Genomic DNA, 24,575 nt, shown 5'->3' with positions numbered 1-24,575 from the left:
AGCCCACTGGGACTGGAATCGTCTCCCCAGCTCCTTGGCTGGATTTGTCTGCTCCCTGTTCTCATTAAAGCTGACTTCCCCCCTCTCCCCTCCTCCCCCACCCCCGCCGCCCCTGCCCCATCTCCCCATGGCCATCCCACCTCCCGAGGCAGGTTCCTGCCATGTCAGTTCATTTGTATCTATTTTACTTGGGTGGCTAGGTGTGGGGAGCCTCCTGGGTGTCCAGCCGTGCTCACTAAACCCTGATCTGTCTCCTCCAATTTGATTTGACTCCACTCAACCTGCATTTGCTGTGAATGTCAACCCGTGTGAGCAATGGACTTGTGGGAGTGCCATGGCCTAGCGCCCATGAGCAAGCAGGAGGGAAACAAAAACCTTTATAATCTAGTGTCCTTAAAGCGCTCACTAATTCATCTCTCCATTCATTTGTTAAATCTTTATTTGACAACATTATTTACTAAGGGGCAGGCACCACGCTATGGGCTTCCCTGGTGGCTCAGCTGGTAAAGAATCTGCCTGCAATGTGGGAGACCTGGGTTCAATCCCTGGGTGGGGAAGATCCCTTGGAGCAGGGAATGGCAACCCACTCCAGTTTTCTTGCCTGGAGAATCCTATGGACAGAGGAGCCTGGTGGGCTACAGTCCATAGCGTCTCACATAGTCAGACTTGACTGAGCGACCAAGCACACACATAATCGCTTTACAACATTGTGTTAGTTTCTGTTGTACAGCAAAGTGAGTCAGCTATATGTATACATATACCCTTCCCCCCTTTTTTAGATTTCTTTCCCATTTAGGTCACCACTGAGCACTGAGTCACTTTTAAATAGAAGGAAGAGCAAAGAGTCAGACACGACTGAGCAACTAACACACAAGAGCCAAGGAGGAGCTGGACAGCGTTGTAACCGGGAGAGTGACGTGCTGCTTTAGAGAAGGATGAACAATGCTCGAGGTGGAGGAAGACATAAGAGGAGGTGAAGAGTTGGGGACGGGGATGCAGGGGCTCTGCGTCTGTTATCCTGCAGAGGGGTGGAGGCAGGCGCTGGTGGGGGTGGAGACACCAAGATTTCCCCTGGAGACACCCATGGGCCACTCACCAGCTTGGAGCAGGAGCCGGCCTCTGCCTTCCCGGTGGCAGCCCCAGAAGAAACACAGAGGACCACATCCCCAAGGGAGACGCCTTGTGAATTTCTGCTAGAAGGCTGGCAATGGGTCCCAATCTGAGTTTTAAAAAATTTTAGGGGACAAGCAAAGGCCCTTAGATGATGACCCCCTTGGTTGTTCAGCCAACGGGCAGGAGACCCAGCAGATGTTTTGGAGCCTTTGCCAAAAAATCAGCAGGAGTCATCCTTGGCCGTGGACTGAAGGGCGGGAGGTGGGGGCAGGGCAGCCAAAAGCCCTGGAGGCTAGAGTTTCTCCTGACTATTCTACCACCAGGAACAGGAATGGAAAAAGCTACGAAGGGCTGCAGAGGGTCCAGAAGAAACCCCGGGGGGAAAGCCGAATTTCTGTGTGCAGAGCGTTCAGGAAGTTCAGAATGGAGCTGCACGCGCAACTGGATGGGGCCCTTGGTTTGGACCCCACGAGTGGCTCCTCCATGGATCTTTCAGGACCAAAGGGCCCTGGAGGACAGCAGGGTCTCCGTTCAGTCTGCCCACACTCTCTGCTCCTTCTGGGATCTCACTGGTGGGCACCAGGTCTTTCTTCCATGTGTATGAGCCCTCCCTGGGGAGACACGGAGAAATGGGGCTCAGAAGGAGCTGGAGGGAAGTGCTGACCTCCCACGAGGCCAGCTCCAGGCCTCCCCCCCTCCCTGACCCTGCCCCCCCCCCACCCCCACCCCCGTGTTCTCTGTGTCTTCCTGCCTGTGAGACTTCTGTGTTCCGGGGGAGTCGCCTCTGCCTCCTCTAGAGGTCTGGCATCTGCTGTCACAAACCGGCCGGTCTTGGATGCTGCAGTGGGGACAGAAAGAAGACCGATTTTGTCCTCAGCATGCTCAGAGACAGGTGTGGGCAGGTGACACCCGCCTATGCACGAGGAGACACGTGCAAGAATGTGAGAATGGTAACAAAGCTAAAAATAAAGCCAAAGAAAACCAGCTTGAAATGTCCCTTCGAAGTGTGGTTGTGCTTAAAGATTTTGGGGGAGGGGTTAATCTAAGCCCAAGGGAGTTATTTGGACAAGGACTCCTGGGAGAAGTGATCTCAGAAGCAAAGTGAAGGAGAGAGAGCATTATTTAAAAACATTTTCTTAAAATTGGAGTATAGTTGATTTGCAATGTGCTGTAAGTTTCTGCTGTACAACAAAGTGAATCAATTATGCATATACATATATACATATGTATAGGCTCTTTTTAAGATTCTTATCTTATATAGGATGTTACAGAGTATTGAATAGAGTTGCCTGTGGTATGGGCTTCTCTGTTGGCTCAGACGGTAAAGAATCTGCCAGCAGTGAGGGAGACACAGGTTCGATCCCTGGGTTGGGAATATCCCCTGGAGAAGGGAATGACTATCCATTCTGGTATTCTTGCCTGGAGAATCCCATGGACAGAGGAGCCTGGCATACTACCAGGGGTTGCAAAGAGTTACACATAACTGAGCAAGTAACACTAAGCCTGTGTTATATAGCAGGTCCTAATTAGTTATCTATTTTGTATGTAGTAGTGTGTACATCGGAGAAGGCAATGGCACCCCACTCCAGTACTCTTGCCTGGAAAATCCCATGGATGGAGGAGCCTGGTAGGCTGCAGTCCATGGGGTTGCTAAGAGTTGGACACAACTGAACGACTTCACTTTCACTTTTCACTTTCATGCATTGGAGAAGGAAATGGCAACCCACTCCAGTGTTCTTGCCTGGAGAATCCCAGGGATGGGGGAGCCTGGTGGGCTGCCGTCTATGGGGTCGCACAGAGTCGGACACGACTGAAGCGACTTAGCAGCAGCAGCAGCAGCAGCAGCAGTATGTACATGTCAATCCAAATCTCCCACTTTATCTCTCCCCCCAGTAAGTAACCATAAGTTTGACTACGGGAGAACATCATTTAATGCGTATTAATCTTACGTCTTCCCCACTGCCCACCCTCCTGCCCCCGGGAGCCTTCTGTCAACTCCTGCAGCCCTCCTGTGTCACTTGTCTCTCTGTCCCTTGAGTCTCTCTGGTTAGGTGGCCAGCTCACAGCACGTGGTGCCTCGTGTCTCGCTGGTAATAGATCAAAGCCAGGTGATCCCACAATGAGACCTGATAGTGATCTTGCTGAACCTTGGGTTTGACATTGAAAAAATGAGCTTTGCCTTTATTTCTTAAGGGAAAGGCTACCCGCTCCAGCGTTCTGGCCTGGAGAATTCCATGGACTGTACGGGGTCACAAAGAGTCGGACACGACTGAGTGACTTTCACTTTCACTTAAGTCTGCAGTTTTCAGTGATCTGTGTTCTGCCGCATATGAGGGCTGCTCTTGGGAGTCTGAGGCCTCATGTTTTGATGATGCTATAAATCGTGTTATATTGGAAGACCTGCTCTTTGGAAACTTCTGAGAGCTGGTGAAGCGACACAGTTGCAATGTCATGTTTATCAGAAATTTCCAAATCGTTTCAATACCAAGACTGAGGATTTAGACAGCAGGTTTGCTCTAAGGAGTGCGAACAGCTGCCCAGTGACTTGTTTTGTAAACAATTGAGATGACTCGAACCTGGATGGGTGCCTCGTGGTGACCCATGCCAGTCACAGGAAACACACAGAAAAGATGCCTGTCCTCGTGGTGACCCATGCCAGTCACAGGAAACACACAGAAAAGATGCCTGTCCTCGTGGTGACCCATGCCAGTCACAGGAAACACACACAGAAAAGATGCCCGTGCACACTTGCGTTTGTTCCTCCCCAGCTGATTAAACTTTCTATTCCTGTAACAATTTGCGTTTTTAAAAAGCTGTCATCTGGGAAATGGAGACGAGTGGTCCCAATTGTGCTTAGGTGGCCAAGGCATCCAGTTGCAAGAATGTCCAGGTTGGACAGCTGACAGCGTTTATGCGTCTATTCTTCTCTCCTTAGTGACATGCTATTATTATTATTTATTATTATTCTTTGGTTGTAGTAAAGTCACCTATAAAGTCCACATCATTTTGACACCAGTTTTTTATTTTGGCCATGCTTCACAGCATGCAAGCTCCTAGTTCACCAACCAGGGATCAAACCCACACCTCCTACAATGGAAGTGCAGAGTCTCAACCACTGGACCTCCAGGGAAATCCCTCGACACCAATTTGAAATGGTCTGAGATGGCATAGTTACCTCCTCTTGATCCCTCTGTGTTGCTTTCACTGTCTGCCTCTGGTCCATTCTACATGAAAAGTGAAAGTATTAGTCGCTCCATTCTTTGCCACCCTATGGACTGCAGCCTGCCAGGCTCTTCTGTCCGTGGAATTCTTCAGGCAAGAATATTGAAGTGGGTTGCCATTCCCTTCTCCAAGGGATCTTCCCTACCCAGGTCTCCTACACTGTAGGCAGATTCTTTACCTTCTGAGCCACCAGGGAAGCCCAGACTCATATGGCTTCCCTATTAATCTCCCCAGAGTACAATTGATACGGTCCAGTCACTCTTGTGTTCCTAAACAGAATAAATCCAGTCCCTTCAGCCTGACTTTTGAAGTCCTCCCATGAAAAAACTGACAGTGGCTCAGTCATGTCCGACTCTTTGTGACCCCAGGGACTATACACTCTGTGGAATTCTCCAGGCCAGAAAACTGGAGTGGGTAGCCTTTCCCTTCTCCAGGGGATCTTCCCAACCTAGGGATCGAACCCAGGTCTTCCTGGATTGCAGGCAGGTTCTTTACCAGCTGAGCCACAAAGGAAGTCCAAGAATACTGGAGTGGGTAGCATATCCCTTTTCCAGCAGATATTCCCAATCCAGGAATCGGACCAGGGTCTCCTGCATTGCAGACGGATTCTTTACCAACTGAGCTATCAGGGATGCGATGCTAAAGCTTCCTTTCCAGACTCTCCTTTGTCTACCTTATCTACCACTGAAGACACCTGCACTTCATATCTACTCTGGAAAGAGTCACGGTGGCATCTGACCCCAATGGCCTGGCTTCCCATCAGTTATCTCTTGGAATGCCTGCCTTACGTTCACCCATTGAAATCCTACTCATCCTTCAACGTACACCTCCAATGTCTGCTCCTCAAGGGGCCATCCTCAGCCCGTGCAGTCCAAGGCACTGTCCCCTTCTCTGGAGCTCTTATCATAAACACACTTTGCCCCATGGGGTAGTTGCTTCCCAACCTCTGGTCCACCCCAGTTCACACTCTTCCCTCAGAGCAGGAACTGGCTTGTTCGTCATCTTCCTAATCATCTCAGTGCCTAGAATCGGCCCTGGAATACAGCAGGCACTCAAGGAAATGCTGTTTGGACTGAACTGATCCCTCTTTGATGACTTGCCTGGACCATGAAATTAGGTCCCTCTCAAGCTGCTGGATGTACAGGCTGGCATCATTATCTCCATATGTGATGTGCTGATGAGGCAGCTGCTGTAGGGAGGGAGCTGGGTGAAGACCTTGGCAGGCTGTTTGGATGTGCAATCAGATACACTCCCTCTGGGGGATGGCACTGAAATCCTTGATACAGACACTTCTGGGGCAGCCAGGGAGCTGCGGGACTTCATTGGACAATTGCGGTCACCCTGCTTTGCTCCAAGGTCACCTTGCCTTCATAGTCCAAATGGGTGATGACATTTCACTTGAACAGGGACTCCTGGCAGTAGAAAGATGAGACACTCTGTGGGTGAGGATTCAGGGGAGTGGCTCAGACGATGGCTCAGAGAGTAAAGAATCTACTTGCGATGCGGGAGACCTGGGTTTGACCCCTGGTCAGGAAGATCCCGTGGAGAAGGGAAAGGCTACCCACTTCAGTATTCTTGCCTGGAGAATTCCATGGACAGAGGAGCCTGGTGGGCAACAGTCCATGGGTCACAAAGAATCAGATACAGCTAAGCGACTAACATTTTCACTTCACTTAAGAGACCAGGAAAGAGCCAGAATAGGAGCTGAGAGAAGATGGACTGAAGGGTAGAAATGGAAGACTGGGGAAATTGTCACTGGGCCAAAAGATGTTGGTGAGGATAGGGTGACTCTACATCTCACCTGCCAGGATACCCGCTGTATACTTGCGGTTGATCAATGATGTTTTATCAGGTATTTCTGACACTCCAGTTGTCTCACTCCCCCAATGTCCCCGTCTGGAAGATGAATTGAATGGTTACCCAAGTGATGTAAGAGTGGTAGGGGACAGTCTCTCTCCATCATTCTCTGCTGTCATTTTCAGGGGGACCACTGGGTCCCCAAGATGCTTGACCCACAGCAGTGGTGCCTGCAGGGCCAGGGGCAATCAGGCCATTGGGGGTTTTCTCAGTCCCCAGATGACCAGGTGCCATGCTAGATGCTGGTGCCTAGGCCCCTGTAAAACTTTAGGGGACCCCTATGGTGTTAATCCATGTCCTTAACCCCATTCCCTGGGCTTCCCCAGTGGCTCAGTAGTAAAGAGTCCCCTTGAAATGCAGGAGATGTGGGTTTGATCCCTGGGTCAGGAAGATCCCCGGGAGAAGAGAATGGCAACCCACTCCAGTATTCTTGCCTGGAGAATCTCATGGGCAGAGGAGCCTGGTGGACTACAGTTGCAAGAGATGGACACGACTAAGACACTAAACAACAATAATAAAAATTCCAGTCCATATAATATGGGTCTCCACCCCCTAGCCCAGGACTGGGTAATATATGGGTAAAGTCCTAAGCAGAGAAAACAGTGTGATGCTTTCTGATCTGTAATTCAAAATAAAAACAGGACTAACTGAAACATGGGGGCTTCCCTGGTGGCTCAGTGGTAAAGAATCCACCTGCCGATGTATGAGACACGGATTTTATCCCTGGGTCAGGAACCCACTCCAGTATTCTTGCCTGGCAAATCCCATGGACAGAGGAGGGTGGTGGGCTACAGTCCATGGGGTCACAAAAGAGACAGACGCAACTTACAACTAAATAACAAGAATGACTGAAATATACATTGAAGAGAGTTCCCAAACCTGCTAATACTTTCTTTGATGATTTTGTTGAAATATCGTGTCATTAAAAAAAAAAAAAGGTTGTGATGCCCGCTGCTGAGCTGGTGCTTCCCTGGCTCAGGTTGACCCTTCTTGTTGGATAATCAGGACCCACCCTCCCTGTGCCCCCCATGGCCACATCCTTGGGCCCAGTCCTGGGGACAGGCGGTTCTATCTGGGTGGCTTTTTCCAGTGGGAAATGGTTCCAGATGTGGTCAGCTGGAGGCCACCAGGGCAGACCTGGGCTTTTGCAGAGCCACACAGAGGGCTCTGAAGGGGCTTCTCTGATGCCACCCTCTGCGAGGCATGGTTAATTGCATCTTTTCTGGGAAAATACCAAGAGCAGACCCGAGGATTAAGTCTCTGCTGTGAATTAGTGATCACCCTGTCCTGACACTACACCTGGACCACCCCGTGCCGTGGGCAGCAGGAGGAATTTATATGGTATGGACACTGAAAAATGTATGTTTTTTTTTTCCAATTTTGTTTCATAGGTCTTTAGAAAAAAAAAACAAAACTAACTTCTATTTTATATTGAGGCATAACCCTGGAGGAGGGCATGGCAACCCACTCCAGTATTCTTGCCTGGAAAATCTTATGGACAGAAGAGTCAGACAGACTACAGTCTATAGCATCACAAAGAGCTGGACACCACTGAAGCAACTGAACACGGAGCCGATTAACAATGTTGTGATAGTTCCAAGTGGACAGCAAAGGGACTCAGCCATACGTATGCATTTATCCATTCTCCCCCAGACTCCCCTCCCCTCCGGGCTGCCACATAGCATTAAGCGGAGCTCCCTGTGCTATACAGCAGTTCCTTGGTGATCCATTTTAATTACAGCAGCGTGTACATGGCCATCCCAAACTCCCCAACTATCCCTTCCCTCAATACTTCCCTCTGGCAATCATAAGTTCGGTTTCTAAGTCTGTGAGTCTCCTTCTGTCCTATAAGTAAGTTCATTTGTATCATTTCTTTTTAGATTCCACATATATAAGGGATGTGGAATTAATCAATCAATTAAAAAAATTATGGGTCTTTAAAAACATAAGAAATTGTTTTTAGTATAGGGGCAATTTTTTATACTGTGGTAATGTTAAGGACAGGGGATTTATAGTCATATTTACTATTTATAAGTTTAAGAATATGGTACGTGAGCTTCTGTGTGAAAGTTGGAGGTTTCATAAGCCTCCATTGCTTGGAAACAGAGGTGACTTGCATGTACGAGGTCCCCCACCCTGGAGCCTACATGCCATTTACAAATCACTTATCAGCACTGAGTTCCCAGAGTTTGCCCTGCTGTTCCCTGAGATGTCGGCAGACACCTCCGACAGGGCAAGCCAAGATGTGTTTTGACAACACAGTGGTTTCCTTAGCAAGCTGCTGGTGTCCTCAGGCGACTCAGTAGAGAAAGCTTTGGCTTTTTGATGAGGACGGAACTCTCAATGGCCTTCCTGTCTCAGGAGCACTGGCTGAGTTCATCCTCAGACTGTTAGTAGGATTCATCTGGGCTCTGTGAAGCTGGCTTGTCCGTTGAGTACAAAGCTCTTTTAGCTCTTTTCCTGGAAAAAAACTCAGTGAACTCACTGCACAAACCCCCAGAGACCACAGGAAATAGGCTCTGAGTCCTTTTCAAGAACTCAGAAGGGCAGCTAAGCCCCATGGGGAGGGGTGCATAGTGAAAACAAAATCCAAGCGCACCACCAGCCCTATACAGATGAGACTTCACACTCCAAAGCGCTATTGTTACTGCTCATCACCCCTTGCTGGGCGCCTACTGTGTGCCATGCCTCCTGGGGTACGTCTTATTACCCGATCCTCGATTGCAGAAATAACTTTTCCAGTTGTAGAGTCAACAGTATTTGGAGAAACCACACCACTAAGAACTGCCAGAGTGGGGTCTGAACCTGTGCTCTCCGCCTCCAGACTGAGCGCTCCTTTCCACTGGGCCGGGGGCGAGGCTGTCAAGGGTTGACCCCAGAGGAGTGATGATCCATGTGGGCGGGGGTCAAAGTGGAGCAAGGAAGAGGCATCTTGAATACAAAAGCTGAGTTTGGAGAGTTGGAGGGAGGGGCCAGATTGGGGAAAGTAGAGATGAGTAGCAGGAAATAGCCTGGTAGTGAGAGCCCACAGGTAAGTATGCGGGGCAGGCATGGGAAAGAGAAGGATGGCCCACTTTGCTGGAGCAGAAAGTTTATGATCCTTGGAGTGGGTGTGTGGGATCCTTAGACGGCATCACTGATTCGAGTTTGAGTTTGGACTCAAGTTTGACCATGAGTTTGAGCAAGCTCCAGGAGTTGGTGATGGACAGGGAAGCTTGCTTCAGTCCACGGGGTTGCAAAGAGTCAGACGTGACTGAGTGACTGAACTGACTAACTGAGTTTAGAGCCAAATTCAAGATGAGTTGAGGTGTTGAGGTACGGGTAGGCTTTGCATATCATGTGGGGCTTGGAAACCATCTAACACTTGGGGAGGGGGGAGGGCAGCTGTGCAGGTTTGGGGAGGGAGAATAAACCTGATGACAGTGGTATTTTTAGGAGGACTGTCCCCCAGGAGATCTGGGGACAGAGAACCAGCAGTGAGCTTGTGCAGCGGTGGAGGCGTGAGACAGCTCAGCATCCTGACTGACTGAGAACAATCCCCTCCCTCTCCACTTATCTCCATTTCAGCACAGTTGTTGAAGACCCCCCACCTCAACATAGCCAAGGCAGTCCTGCCCTTCCCAGGGGCTCTCCTGGCTCCCACTGGGCCTGTGGGTGACTCTCTCAGGCCAAGGGCGTCACCATGATGTCCAAGGTGGCTCAGTTTGGCTCGCAGAGCCAAACACAACACAATGCTGCACTGGAGGGAAATATGCCAGTGTGTTGCCATCACTGGGGGAGAGGGGTGCAATACATCATTGCTCTCTTGCTCAAAATGCTAGAGCAGTATAGAAACAACTTGGATGCTGTAGAACAGAATTTATTACCCTTGTCCCATTGGGTGGCAAGATGGTGCTTATTTTTAATGGGAGATCAACATCCCATATTCCATGACATCGTACTTATCTCATGCTGGAAAGTTGTCCAGAAAGTACAGTCAGTATGTCATGATTTTTTCTCCCTACAATGTAGTCAGGGCTCCTGGAAAAGGCAGTTACTTTTTACCAAGAAAGAAGATGTCCAGTCTCTAACTATGGATTAATACAAGCAAGCACCCAGGGTCAGGTGACACACTCAGGGCAGAAATGAGTGTGGCGTGTGGAGAAGGCTGGGGGGAGTCTGGGCCATCTGCTTCCCTGTTCTCTCCTCATCAGAGAGAGGGCTTCAGCCTCTGAAGACTGCCTGAGGGATCAGGCAGCATGGAGCAGGGCCAGGAGTTGGTACAACCAAAGAACCACAGCATCAGAGAGTATCAGAGCTGGCTGCAGTCTCAGAGTCCAGGAGGAGCAGGGAGTCTCAAACTGCAGGATGTATGAATGACCTGGGATGCTTCCCAAGATGCAGATTCATGAGCCTCTCCCTAGTGGTCCTGACTGTAGGTCTGGGGAGTCTGCATTAGGAGTTGCAACTCTTTGTTGCAAGTGATGGGAACTGAATTTGTCTGATTCAAGCAGAAAAGGAGCTTATGGTGTGAAAACTTGTGCACCTGGAGCTGGGAAGCTGGAGGGCAGGTGCGCTCTGGGCCTGAAGACTCCAGCGAGGAAGGACCTCCCAGAGATGGCCACCTGCTCCACCAGACGGCACCCCTACCTGAGGGCCCTGGGGTGGTCTCACACTCTGTGCCCCTTCATAGGGTCTTTCCTCAGACCTCCTCATCACCAGCCTTCTGAACTGGACCATTCTAGGTCCTTAACTATGAGACCCAACGTCTGTCCATGACCTGTGATGTTATGTAGACTCTCGTTTCAGATGATCTCCCTTTCAGGAAAAACGGACCATCGTTGGTCCATTGACTCGAGAGAGGTTTGTGCTCCAAGCCTGGGGTGTTTTTTGATCCCTTTAAGTCCTGACGCTTACGGAGTGTTGTTGTGGGCTATTATATATTCAATCCTTACAGTGGCAAACTGGTGTCCCGTTACCATTCCCACTTTACCGATGAGGAAGCTGAAACTCAGAGAGGTTGAGTCACACGCCCAGGATACACAGCAAAGGTAGCTGGGTGTCCTCCTAACCACGTGTGCTTTACCTGGACACTCCTTTCTTGGACGAGCTCTGAGCTTGTGATAAAGGGCAAATCTCAATTCATCAAATCTAGAAGATTTTTTTTTTTTTTAATAAAATGGGCTTTGGGACTCTCCTGGTGGGCCAACGGTTAAGACTTCGCCTTCCAGTGCAGAGCGTACAGGTTTGATCCCTGGTCAGGGAACTAAGATCCCGTATGCCAGAAACAAACCAGAAAATCCATAAAACAGAAGCAATATTGTGCAAATTCAATAACGACTTAAAAAATGGCCCACAGCAAAAATATCTTTAAAATGGGCTTTGCCAGGGATGCCCACTGAATCTCTTTAGACCCTAGGTCCCTGTGGCCAATTATTCACCACCAGAGTTTCCCCACAGCTTCCATCCTGATTCCATCAACAATCTTCATTATCTGTATTATGGTAACCCTGCCCTTGGCTCTAGTTACAAGATCACCATCTCTAGATATCCAGGATCTTCATTGAATAATTATAGTTGGAGCATCTTTTTTTTTTTTTGTCTTAACTCTCAAGACTGCCTCCTTGAATAAGTGTAAGGTATCATGCTTCTCCTGTGTCTTGCAAAAGGCAAAATCAAAGGCATGTCTCACCATCGGCAGGTAGGCTGGAGTTAGCGAATGTCGACTGAACATCTCCGTTTCCCAGAAGCTGTTTGAAACAGTCACATGGGTTAGCTCAAGCAGCTCTCCAAACAATTGTATCGAGCGGGAGCGGGTACTGCTATTATGGCCGTTTGGGACCAGGCAGTGAACAGATCGGGGATGTTTGCAGAAGGTCTCATGGGAAGTAAATGGTAGAGTCAGAATTTACAGCCAAGCAGCCCAGCTCCAGAGCTAGCACTGAGCTAATCCTTCTTGCCAGAGCTTAAGCTCATTCTCTCCTGCAATGTCAGCAGAAAAGATTAATTTATCCATTCGACAAATATTTATTGAGTGCCCACTCTTTGCCAGGTAAGGAAAACTGGCTGGTCTCTGCCTTCAAGCAGCTTAGCCTAATGGGGAGAAAGACATTGATCAAATGAACATACGAATCTATGTGAAATTGGATGTGTGGAAAAACACAAAAGACAGGTCAACTGTGCCAGGTAGGTATATCATGGGAGGATTCTTACCTGGTCATGTAGGTCAGAGCTGGAACTGGAAACTACAAAGGGACCTTAGGACAAAGGACCTGCCTATTTGCACCCCTGGCTGCAAAGGACTCAGTGACCCAACTCCAGCTTTGGGAGCTTTGGGAAGAAGGAGGAAAGAAGCAGCAGGAGAAGATGCTTCTTTGGGGGTGTTACCGACTAGGGTTTTTGGCCTCCTTAATCAATAGAAATTGATTAGAGACCAGCAAAGAAATTTAGGCCAGCCTTTACTGGGACCCCAGCTGCAGCAGCAGAGGGCGAGAATGAACAGCAGGTTCCCTTGCTCATCCACTTCCTGAGAGGCGGAGAGCCTTTCCTTCTTTTGGGTGAGGGTAGGGGTGTGTCCAGGGGTCAGGCCTGAGGGGTGGCTTGGTTGCTTTGCCCACCCCTTGATGGTGTTGTGTGCTGGGGGCTTGTGTAGGACCCTACTTTTGCTCCTGATCCCCTGTTTTGGCTCCAGGCTCTTCAAAAGTGACAGTGCATTTGTTGGGTCTCTTTGTATCTTTTGGGTCCAGAATTTGCCCCAACTGTTTAGGCACATGGTTATTTTTAGTCCCATGCAGTTTCTTTGTATTCTGTTGTTGGAGGAGAGATGTGTCCAGGTGCAAGCTTTGCAGCCAAGGGTGTCAGGTCCCAGCCTCTCTCACAAGTAACTCCTCTCCCTCCCTCTCTGACCTGCTGCTCTTTCCAGCCTTGAGATTGAGCTCCTGAGGGCAGCAAAGCAGCTGGGTCTCCCAGAGGTCACCCTGAAAGCTGTCTGTTTCCCAGGAGAGGGACTCAGCATCGGCCGTGATTCTTGAAGAGAATCAGCCGCACCGACCACTTCGGGTTTGCTGGGAGAGTGATGGGCGTCAGGCACACGGACCTCAGGGGAGCTGCGGTCCTGGCAGCAGGTCCTAGAGAGATGGACGTGGCCCTCCTTCTCTGTTTGCCAGGTGTGTCTCTATGGTGACATGAAGACAAGTGTGGGCCCCTGATGACATTTACTTCCAAAGACTGAGTTAAGCGTCACCTCATGTATACATGGGAGAGATTAGGAACCACAGGAACCACACGGGTGGTTTCCTTTACACTTTACAACGTGGGTCCAGTGTGCTAAGTGGGGGGAGTGTGGAGGAGGCCTCTCTCTATGTCAACTTGAAGACCCTAGATGGAGGAGGGTTTCCAAGTTTTGAGTCCTTCAGCCCTAGCCCAGCTGACATCTCAGGGCTCAGGGACCCAGAAAAGGGAGATTTCAGTTGCTTAAAGCCAGTTATTAAAGAAAGAAGCCTGATCAACCCAAAAGATTTCCCAGAGGGGCAGACACAGAAACGTGGAGGGGAAAGAAAAAGCAGATGGAGTGTGATGGAAGAGGAACAGTTCCTGAAGGTTTGGGGAGAGGAGGTGAGAAGTAATATGGTCCTCACTGTCCCCACACTTCATATAGTTGAGTCACTTCGCCAAGTCCAAGTGTGAGATGACTCAGAGCCCAGGCTGTCAGCCGCTTCAAGATCAGGGCCAGGACTGATAACCAAGGCAGGGTGCTGGGAGTTCAGGGCTGACCAGATAGTCAACCTCTAATTTATCAAGCTAGAGGATGACAGTTTCTTCTGGACGCACCAGCCAGGGTGGCTCCACTGCCCTAAGGGTGTGTGATGGATGGTTTCTGCCAGCGGACTGTCTTTTGAACAATCAGATTGCAGAAAACCAAAAATGATGAGGAGCTGATCAGTACAGAGTGCCTGCGCTTAAGAGAGACCTGATAAGAATTAGTTCAGTTCAGTTCAGTTCAGTTGCTCAGTCGTGTCCGACTCTTTGCGACCCCATGAATCGCAGCACGCCAGGCCTCCCTGTTCATCACCAACTCCCAGAGTTCACCCAGATTCACGTCCATCGAGTCAGTGATGCCATCCAGCCATCTCATCCTCTGTCCTCCCCTTCTCCTCCTGCCCCCAATCCCTCCCAGCATCAGAGTCTTTTCCAATGAGTCAACTCTTCGCATGAGGTGGCCAAAGTACTGGAGTTTCAGCTTTAGCATCATTCCTTCCAAAGAAATCCCAGGGCTGATCTCCTTCAGAATGGACTGGTTGGATCTCCTTGCAGTAGATGGAAACAAAAGGAATGTACGGATTTGAGAGTTGGACCATAAAGAAGGCTCAGTGCCAAAGAATTGATGCTTTCAAATTGTGGTGCTGGAGAAGAGTCTTGAGAGTCCCTTGGACAGCAAGGAAATCAAAGCAGTCAGTTCTAAAGGAAATCAACCATGAATATTCATTGGAAGGACTGATGCTGAAGTGCCAATACTTTGGCCACCTGATGCAAAGAGCCAACTCGTTGGAAAAGACCTTGCTGATGGGAAAGATCGAAGGCAAAAGGAGAAGAGGGGGGCAGAGGATGAGATGGTTGGAGGGCATCACTGACTCAATGGACATGAGTTTGAGCAAACTCTGGGAGATTGTGAAGGGCAGGGAAGCCTGGTGTGCTGCAGTCCATGGGGTGTCAAAGAGTCGGACACGACAGAGCGACTGAACAACAACAAGAAAACAGAACGAAGCTTCTGTCAGAGTCAGGAGCTGCAGGAATAGGGCGTGCTTGACTCAGTCCCACACTGGGAGCCAGCAGACAAAAGAGCAAATCCAGCTCTACCGCTTACTAACTGGCACCCTCACACAATCCCTTAAACTATAGGGCTCTCAACCCCTTTGATTTTAAAATAAAGTGACTGCTATCTGCCCTACAGGGTTGTGACTATTTCATAAAGGACATGTTTTGAATGAAAGCGCTTTTAAAACTATAAAATGCTTTGCAAATAGAAAGGATTATTTCCAGTAACCTGAAAATCAGTGAAGTAAAAACAGAAAGTGGAGTGCTTTATTTACCTCGCATACGTCGTGTTCCACAGGAATGGCACCTCCAGGAGCCGCAGTGAATGGTGTTTCTCGTAGCAGCTGCAGCAGTACCAAGTCAGGTAGAAGGAAGTCAGGTTCACACGAGAAGCATTTTAGTTTATGGTTCCCCTCTCTGTGCTGTGAATTTGTGAGGTCAGTAAAACATTCATAGGAAGCATGCGTCAGCAAGAATAGGTGAGACTGTGCTGCAGAAACAAGATAACCCCTCAGATCCCAAGATCTTTAAGCAGAGTTTTCTTTCTTATTGATATTACATGGCCTTCATGGGACAGCACAGGCTTTGTTCATCCCAGTCACTCAGAGACCAAGGGTGACAATTATACAGCCCCATCTTTTAAAAAAAAAATTATCTTATTGAAGTATAGTTGGTTTGTAATATTGTGTTAGTTTCTTCTGTATGGCAAAATGTTTCAGTTATACCTACATGTATTCATTTACATGTTCTCTTCCATTATGGTTTATTACAAGATATTGAATACACTTCCCTGTGCTATACAGTAAGAACCTGTTGCTTATACATCCTGTGTATAATAGTTAGCATCTGCTAACCCCAGACTCCTAGTGCTTCCCTCTTCCAACCCCCTCCGCCAGGTCTGGTTTCTGTATCTGCGAGTCTGTTTCTCTTTCGTAGGTAAGTTTATTTGTGTCGTATTTTAGATTCCACATATAAGTGATTTCATGTGGTGTGTGTCTTTATTTTTCTGACTTACTTCACTTAGTATGATCATTTCTAGGTCCATCCATGTTGCTGCAGATGCTATTATTTCATTCTGTTCTATGGCTACATAATATATATATATATATATATATATATACACACACACACATATATACATATATATGTATACATATGCAGCCTGCATATATATATCTATATCTCCCATCTTCCTTATCCATTCCTCTGTTGATGGACGCTTAGGTTGCTTCCATGCCTTAGCTATTGTCAATAGTACTGCTATGAACATAGGGGGCACGTATCAATATCTTTTTGAATTACAGTTTTGTCCAGATGTATGCCCAGAAGTGGGATTGCAGAATCATATGGCCTCTCTAATTAGTTTTCTGAGAAACCTCCATACTGTTCTCCATAGTGGCCATGCCAGCTTACGTTCCCACCAACACAGTAGGAGGGCTTCCTTTTCTGATAGTGATTTTTAATATAGAGAAAATTGCTGGGGGGTTATAGAAAGTTTATCCTCATATGCTTTCTTCAAGCCATTGTGTCATGATTTGTTTGCTGTTTGACGAGTTCCCATCTGAACAGTGGCTGAAAGGGCTGAATCTTTCATGTCTGTAGTTGTTGGTTTGCTTCTGATGGGGTTCAGGGCACACAACCCCAAAATAGGGCCCTTGGGAATGCTGAACATCTTAAACTCAAGGAGTCTGAGAAAAAGACAAGAAGCAGGAGGAACCCTCTGACCTTCCCTCCTCTCCCTCCTTCCCTGAAATGGGTCATCTGGAATCTCCCGTGTGAAGAATGCCTTCCTCGGACCAGAAGGAGGAAGACATTCTTATCAATTGCGATGGAATTTGGGGCAAGAAATGTGCACATGCAAACCCTGTAAAACTCCTCTCTTCCCATTACATGTTTACCATTTGCTACCCGAGCCCAGACTCCTCTGCCTTGTCATTTCTTTACAATGCTTCATTTCTTTGTCTAGAAGCCTCCTGTTCTGGTTGATTCTTTGAGTCTTCATTCTTTTGTGGGTGCTCCCATGGACATGTAAAAATTCCATGAAAGTTGTATGCCGTCAACTCTTTATCTATCCTCACTAGGTCAATTTTCAGACCCGGCCAAGGACCCTAATGGAGTCAAGGAAAACGTTTCCTCCCCTATAGGTACCTGGAGGTTTGGGCAACAAATAACTCACTGGAGCTGCCTTTTAGGGGCTCAGAACTCAAAGTTTATGGGTGAGAAAAGATGGAATATGTGGAAAATCCCACCATCAAACCCCATTTAAAGAGAGGTGCAGGGTGGTTTGAAGGCCGCACAGAAAATACAAAAGTTGTATGTATACTTGAGTCTTAAATTGGTCAAATCCTATTTCCTGCCTTAGTTCTCTTTGTCTGTAAAATACGGGGCTGTAGCCTTCCCTAGTCACTAGAGAGGGTATGAGGATCAAAATATATTTAAGGGAATTCCCTAGTTGGTCCAGGGTTTAAGACTCTGTGCTCCCAATGCAAGGGGCCCGGGTTTGATTCCTGGTGGGGGAACTAGATCCCACATGCCTCAACTATTAATAAGACCTAGCAGCAGCCAAATAAACACATGAATAGAAATAAATATTTAAAAAATGTTTAAGAATTAAAATCTCTGAGGTCTTTCAAGGGAGAGGAACTACAGAAATTCCGTGTATTCTTGTCACTGTTAACGGGAATCGTGTGACTTTAAACTTAGAAGGAAAATGTCAGGACTTGGGTCCCATCTCTGTCCCAGAGTGTTTAATCACACTGGCCTTGGTTTGCAGACCCCAAAGTGAGGTGGAAGGGACCCTCTTCTTTCCAGAGGCTCCTGTCTGCTGGGCATCTCTGCAGAAGTCTTTGTAAAACTCGGGCCCTTTCTAAGCTGAGTTGGTGTTTCGTCATTTTTGCCCTGACACTCTGTGCCTCTGGAGGGGTAAGTTCTGGAGGACTCAGGCAGTGACGGGGGATGGGGGTGACAGTTTCCAGACAGTCGCTATTTCAGCGGGTGGGCCCGGCCAACCCTGCTGACTGCAGCCAGTGTGAGGAGACAGGCAGAGGCTTTATCTCCCAAGTTCTGACCTGTGTGTGATTCCTCTGGCCAGTCTTGCTCTTCTCACACCCTCTGGTGTCTGGTCTCATGAGCACAGGAACATCTGGGGTTGAGTGGGCCTCCTGGGGACGGAGGTCCCCTCCTGCCCCCAGGCAATAGGACTTACAAGGCCCGAGGCCAAGGGCTGAGCTGGAAACCCAGATCACAGAGCCAGTGGGACAGAAATCAGAGCCTCCTGGTTCACATCCTTCCAGCAGCTAGAAACAAAGGAGTTGCCTTTTGATGGAGCTTTTAAAAAATGCACAGTGATTCTTTCATATGGTGTTAATAATAGATTGCACTGATAGTGTGATTGACAAATGACTCTGTTTTCATCTTTCAAAATACGTTTTAGAATTGCAAGCCTTTCTTTCCTCTCTTTTCTCTTCCTTTTTCTTTTCTCCGTTTCATCAAGCGTTTATGGAGCTTCTGCTATGTGCCTTGGACCGTGAGTACATAGAAATAACACCACCTTTGTCATCATCTTGGAATTGTAATGTGGCCAAACTACGTAACAGATGGGTGAGAAAGGAATGAACACTTGTTGACTAGTCTTGTTTATCAGACACTGTGCTTTCCATTGTCACATGTATTTAATTTAAAACTGAGCGAGCCCCATAAGGTAGTTGATGTTAATAACAATCCTCACATATTCATCTAATTTTCTGAATAACCCCCGGAAGTGAAAACTGTGATTATGTCCACACTGTCCAGCAGGAAGGGGGTGACCAGGTGGCATTCAAACCCCAGGTCCCTAAATGCGGAGCCCCCCATGCAACTCTGCCCCTTCTGAGAGTCGTACCAGGACCCCAGCTCGAAGCCTGAAGCCTGTGGGGCTCCTAGCTCCCTGACCCTGAGCAGACAACACGTCTCAGATGCTGAGTCCAAGCCAAGGAGTTAGGGTGAGTTGGGCAGAGCCACAGGGAGGAATGGGAGGGAAGTTGACTTTCTCCAGTTTAAGCTGTGGTTAAACCTCTCCTTTCACATCTGAGGATGAGGAAGACCTGAGGATGAGGTCTCTGGACACCATGGTGCCTCTGGGGCCTGAAGCAGGTCCCCAGGCACTGGAGTTCCTCTCGCCCTCCCCTCTGCCTGCTCCTGGCCTGAAGGTGGCCTTGCAGACAGCCTGCTCTGCACTGCCCCGGGCTGCTCACTGGCACAGAGACAGCAGGCGCTGGAGCAGCCGGGCTGTGTTGGCCTGAGGATGCTTCAGCAGCCGGCCTCACGAGGATCTGGCAGCGGCGACCTACTTACAGGGGAGGAGTGGGCGGGGAGCACCCGCCGGGCTCTCAGGGTTGTGGGGGAGGACTGCCCCACATGCTCTCTTCCCAGACACAGACCAGAGGGGCCTCAGCCTGCACAGATGAGGGTGGGGCTTTCTGCCTGGGACCCTCAGCTGTCAGAGAGACCTCGCTGAACATGGCCTGTCCTCCAAAGAAAAGCCAGGGTGACAGAGACGGAAGGAGAGAACCAGAGACAAGGAGAGACAGGGAGAGACAGAGACAGAGGTGGAGAGAGAGACATGTAGAGAGAGACAGAGAGACAGAAAGACAGAGATAGGGAAGACTGAGATAGGGAGAGAGAGACAGAGAGACAGAAAGAGACAGGGAGAGACAGAGATGTAGAGAGAGACAGAGAGACAGAAAGATAAGGAAGACAGAGACAGAGGGGGAGACAGAGATGGAGAGAGACAGAAAGAGAGACATGGAGAGAGGGGCAAGCACGCAGGAAGGCTTGTTTAGGAGGAGATGGGAGGGGTTGGTGCTGAGAGCCCCAGAGGCGTCCCCTGTGGACTCTCCCCAGCACGGAGCAGACTGAGGCTCAGGGACCTTCCACAGGCGGCTCACTGCTCCCACGTTCCCTCATCTAATGTGGTTGTCCACATTAGGTAGGCTTTTTTTTTTTTTTTTTCCTTTGGACAAATATTTATTGAGTTCTCACTCTGTGACTGGAAGTGGGCATTGGAATCAAGAAATTCTCATTGGTCAACATGTGGTCGTGAAGTAGCTGGCAATCATGTCCGACTCATTGCGACCCCACGGACTGTAGGCTGCCAGACCTCTCTGTCCATGGGATTCTCCAAGCAAGAATACTGGAGTGGGTTGCCATTCTCTTCTCCAGGGGGTCTTCCCCACCCAGGGATCAAACTCATGTCTCCTGCACTGGCGGGCAGGTTTTTCACCGCTAGCACCACCTGGGAAGCCCCTGCCTGCACTCTCATCTTTAAAAATGGAATCAAGAGGGTCTCTGGGGATTTCCCCGGTGGTCCAGTGGTTAAGATTCCACGCTTCCTGTGCAGAGGGTGTAAGTTCAATCCCTGGGTGAAGAACTGAGATCCCATATGCCTCATGATGCGGTGAAGAAATAAATAAAATGCACACTCTCATTCATTAAACATTTTTTTTAAAGAGGGTCTCCAGTTCTTCTTCTGCTACTAAGAGTAGGGTGCAGCCAGAGTTTAATTCAAGAACTATGCTTATCGTAACCAGAAGGATGTAAGCTGGACATCAGTCATCCACTGAGCTGCTTCTTTTTTTAATTTTTATTTTAACAATGTTGTGATAGTTTCAGGTGAACAGTGAAGGGACTCAGTCATATATATACATGGATCCGTTCTCCCCCAAATTCCCCTCCCATCCAGGCTGCCACTTGATATTGAGCAGAGTCGCCTATGCTTTACAGTAGGTCCTTTTTAAGTATAGCAGTGTGTACCTGCCCATCCCAAACTCCCTAAATATCCCTCCCCTCCATCCTTCCCTCCACCCCAGTTCATTTCTCTAGGTCTGTGAGTCTGTTTCAATTTTATAAGTAAGTTCATTTGTATCATTTCTTTTTAGATTCCACGTATAAGGGATGTCATACGATATTTCTGCACTGAGCGCCTTCTAACTGCTGAGCCGTGTGCCAGCGTGGAGAGAGGATACAGGAACGTAAGATGACTTGCAGGATGTGTAAGGGTGAGGCGGATCAAATCGGAGGGCGCAAAGGCTGGGGGCTGGGATACCGTGAGACAGTGAGCTGTGCCTTAAAGAATAAACGGTCCCTATGTCAGAGCCTTGGGAAGAGGGCACTTCCCAGGCAAAGACACAGAGGGGAAGACACAGAGGTGGGATGTATCATGGAATGGGGAAGGGTGGCAGGAGAGAGCCTGAGTATATGACACTCTGATCTCACAGCCCAGAACCTCAGGCGGTAGCCCTGGACACTCACACTCTAGAGAGCTTTGGGCTATGACGATAGCCAGCCTTGGAAGGTCTGGAAGACCTTGGAGGCTCCAAGGCTCCCCCTTTCAGCAGTTTTGAGATGCTCCCCATTCCTTGGCAGGGGGCCTGGAAAAGGGGGAAAACTGCAAAATGCCCACCAGATGGCAGTGTTTCCTAGTGTGACTGTCCTGGGGGAGCCGTGGAGGGGACATGCCTGAGTGCCCGGTGCTGTGACAGGTCCAGGCAGCTGTCCCTGGAGGAGCCAGAGTTCCAATTCAGGCACGCCTGCCCTGCTTCAAGAGAATGCGTCCAAGAATTTCACTCTGGGAATGGGACACGTGGGGCTGTCTGAGGAACCCTCTCCTCTTCCCCGGGCATCTCCTCCTCCACGTTTAAAAACCCAGATGGTGCTCACTTTCCCATGAGTCACGATTACCTGGGAAGTAGAGCAGATAGATCCCATTTTCGTTCAGCTTTGCCTCACCCAGTGCGATTCCTCATTGGATCACCTCTAGACCATACCTGCTTTCCCAGTTCTCCTCCTGTGAGCTTATGCAGTGGGAGAGAGTCAAATGGGGGCAGGGGTGGATGGAGTCATTGTTCAGTCACTCAGTTGTGTCCAACTCTTTGCAACCCCGTGGACTGCAGCATGCCAGGCTTCCCTGTCCTTCACCATCTCCCGGAGCTTGCTCAAACTCATGTCCACTGAGTCAGTGATGCCATTCAACCATCTTGTCCTCTGTTGTCCCCTTTCCCTGACTTTAATCTTTCCCAGCATCAGGAAATGTATTTTTCCAGTGAATCGGCTCTTTGCATCCGGTGGCCAACGTACTGGAGCTTCAGCCTCAGCATCAGTCCCTCCAATGATTATTCAGGGTTGATTGCCATTAGGATTGATTCGTTTGATCTCCTTGCAGTCCAAGGACTCTCACGAGTCTTCTTCAGCACCACAGTTCAAAAGCATCAACTGCTTTTGAGGATGCTGCTACTGTGCAAGAAACTCGGACTAGGAGCCGAAGAAGGCACAGGAGGCAGATGGGCAGGGAGACGCAGGATTTCCTTTTCACTTTACTTCTATAATCTTCAAGGTCCTTGGGTCATCAAAGCAGCCCCAATGCAAATACCTCTGTAACCAAGCTGGACCCTATGAGATCTTCCCAGAACAGACCCCTCCCCTCATGTCCTCTGCCTGCCTCATGTCTGTAGAAAAACTTTAGCCTCCTAGACCTTCCCTGAGTTGCAAAAGGTAAATTTAATCAGATAAGTGAGAAAAAGGCAGAATGAAAGGGAAAACAGTCAAACAAGACACAATAATAACAGGTAAGCCATTGAAGAAAGTCAAGGACCTTTAGTTCCTTCTCAAGGGCTATAGATAATATTCTGAGCCAAATCCTGTGAGCTGTTTTGCAGACACTGAAACCCCTAGCAGGTGGGGGAAGCAAACTGCATACTGTCCACAAACGCATAGACCCCAGATGGGGTGGAACCAGAGGTGGATGCTCACTCCCAGTGACCTCACTGCCCACCAGTCAGAAGAAGGTCCATGAGCTGATCACACTCCCACAACCCCCATCTCTCACTCTGTCTTTAAAAACCTTTCCCTGAAAGTCTTGAGAGAATTCAGGCCTTTTAAACTCTAGCTGCCTGGACTCCTCGCTCAGCACCTACAAGAAACGCTGCACCATGACCTGGAGTCAGTAGATGGACTTTGTTGGGTGGATCCAATAAAGCTGTGGAGCCAAATTTGCATTGGGACCACTACAATTTTTCCATTTCCTGAAGTCAGGAAGGTGGCTACCTTAAGAGTACACATGAAGTTATTTTCTAGTTTCAAGAAAGATTTAAACACAACAACAAATACAGTTTAAAAAGAGGCTTAATTTAGCCAAAAGTGCCCCTCAAATACACATCACGCAGGACTTACATGCCTCATTGAAGAACACAGGGCTTTCCAGGACTTCAGCCAACATCAATAGCTGGGACGAAAGATGATCAGAGAATGTCATAAACAAAGAATCCAGAGAGGGCAAGGGCGGGTGTGCCTGGGTCTAGTTTTAGGCCAATGACTTGCAGCCTGGGCATCCCACACAATGAGACAATTCAGTTCCTTACTGGTCTGGGATGCCCAGACCCAGTTCTCTCTCGGAGCATACTTGGATGACTTATTGTCACATGATTGCTTCAGAGCGATGATAAGCTATTTGTGACAATGCAACTAAATGCGGTATTTTTCTCTAAGTTTGGAGACATTGTCTGTCAAATGTGCCCTCTCCCTCACCCTCTTGCAAGGTCACTGGAAGTGCTATAAGCCCTTCAAGAGAATTTCATGCCTCGGTCTATCCCTTCTGGCGTGGTTACTGTCCATGTTCATAGACTGCAAAGAATATGTGGAAGACAGTAAGGCAGAGTGGAAATCCCGTTGGATTTGTAATCAGAAGGCTGAAATTATATTTCTAACTTTTCAGAGTTATATGGAGATTGCTTAACATCCTTGTGAACAGTTTCTACTAAAAAATAAGGAGGGGAGTAGTAACTGTGTGGGCTCAAAGATAGCTCCCTGATGTCTCAGCAGATAGAGAACCCACCTGACAATGCAGGAGACACAGGAGACCTGAGTTTGATCCCTGGGTTGGAAAGATTCGCTGGAGAAGGAAATGACAACCCATTTCACTATTCTTGCCTGGAGAATCCCAGGGACAGAGGAGTCTGGTGGGCTACAGTCCCTGGGGTTGCAAAGAGCTAGATACACAGTAATGAGGTATCTTATATCCCAGGGTTTGTTTTGTAACAAATGTAATGTGTTTCATAAACTTAATGAGTTCATCTGGATGAAAGAAGATAAACTATAAAGGATTACCACTATTACTAAGGTTTCAATAATCCTTGAAATCTTGTATGGATTATGAATGAAAAATATTGCCAGCTGTATCAGTAAACAAAGGATGATGCAGCCATCAAGCCTTCATATTATAGCCAACCCAATGGTGGGCCCTCAGGGAACTCAGGATGAGAAAGTAGAGGTCACCAACACCAGATAGTTAATTGTTGGTGTTCAGTTACTAAGTCCTGTCCGACCGTTTGCCACCCCATGGACTGCAGCACTCCAGGCTTCCCTGTCCTTCACCATCTCCCAGAGTTTGCTCAAACTCATGCCCACTGAGTCGGTGAGGCCATCCAACCATCTCACCCTCTTTTCCTTCTGTCCTCAATCTTTCTCATATTCAGAGTCTTTTCCAGATAGTTTAAGGTGCATATCAAATAAATGATTTCAGCGAGCCCAGACTCTTGCATCTTCTCACACATAGAAAG

At 48.5% G+C, this 24,575-nt stretch overlaps 1 long non-coding RNA gene across 1 annotated transcript; it reads right to left on the bottom strand.

Moving 5' to 3' along the window:
* Positions 1 to 409: 409 nt before the first annotated feature.
* Positions 410 to 23,379, bottom strand: LOC139183221 (uncharacterized). The gene is made up of 4 exons (XR_011566775.1): positions 23,191 to 23,379; positions 15,261 to 15,407; positions 1,865 to 1,951; positions 410 to 1,724 (listed from the first exon to the last, which is right to left on the bottom strand). It is a non-coding gene; the product is annotated as an uncharacterized lncRNA (long non-coding RNA).
* Positions 23,380 to 24,575: the final 1,196 nt, after the last annotated feature.

Source organism: Bos indicus, chromosome 5, assembly GCF_029378745.1.
Source record: "Bos indicus isolate NIAB-ARS_2022 breed Sahiwal x Tharparkar chromosome 5, NIAB-ARS_B.indTharparkar_mat_pri_1.0, whole genome shotgun sequence".
Taxonomy (NCBI): Eukaryota; Metazoa; Chordata; class Mammalia; order Artiodactyla; family Bovidae; genus Bos; species Bos indicus.
The sequence above is the reverse complement of the archived record's forward strand: the minus strand, read 5'-3'. Positions and strand labels throughout refer to the sequence as shown.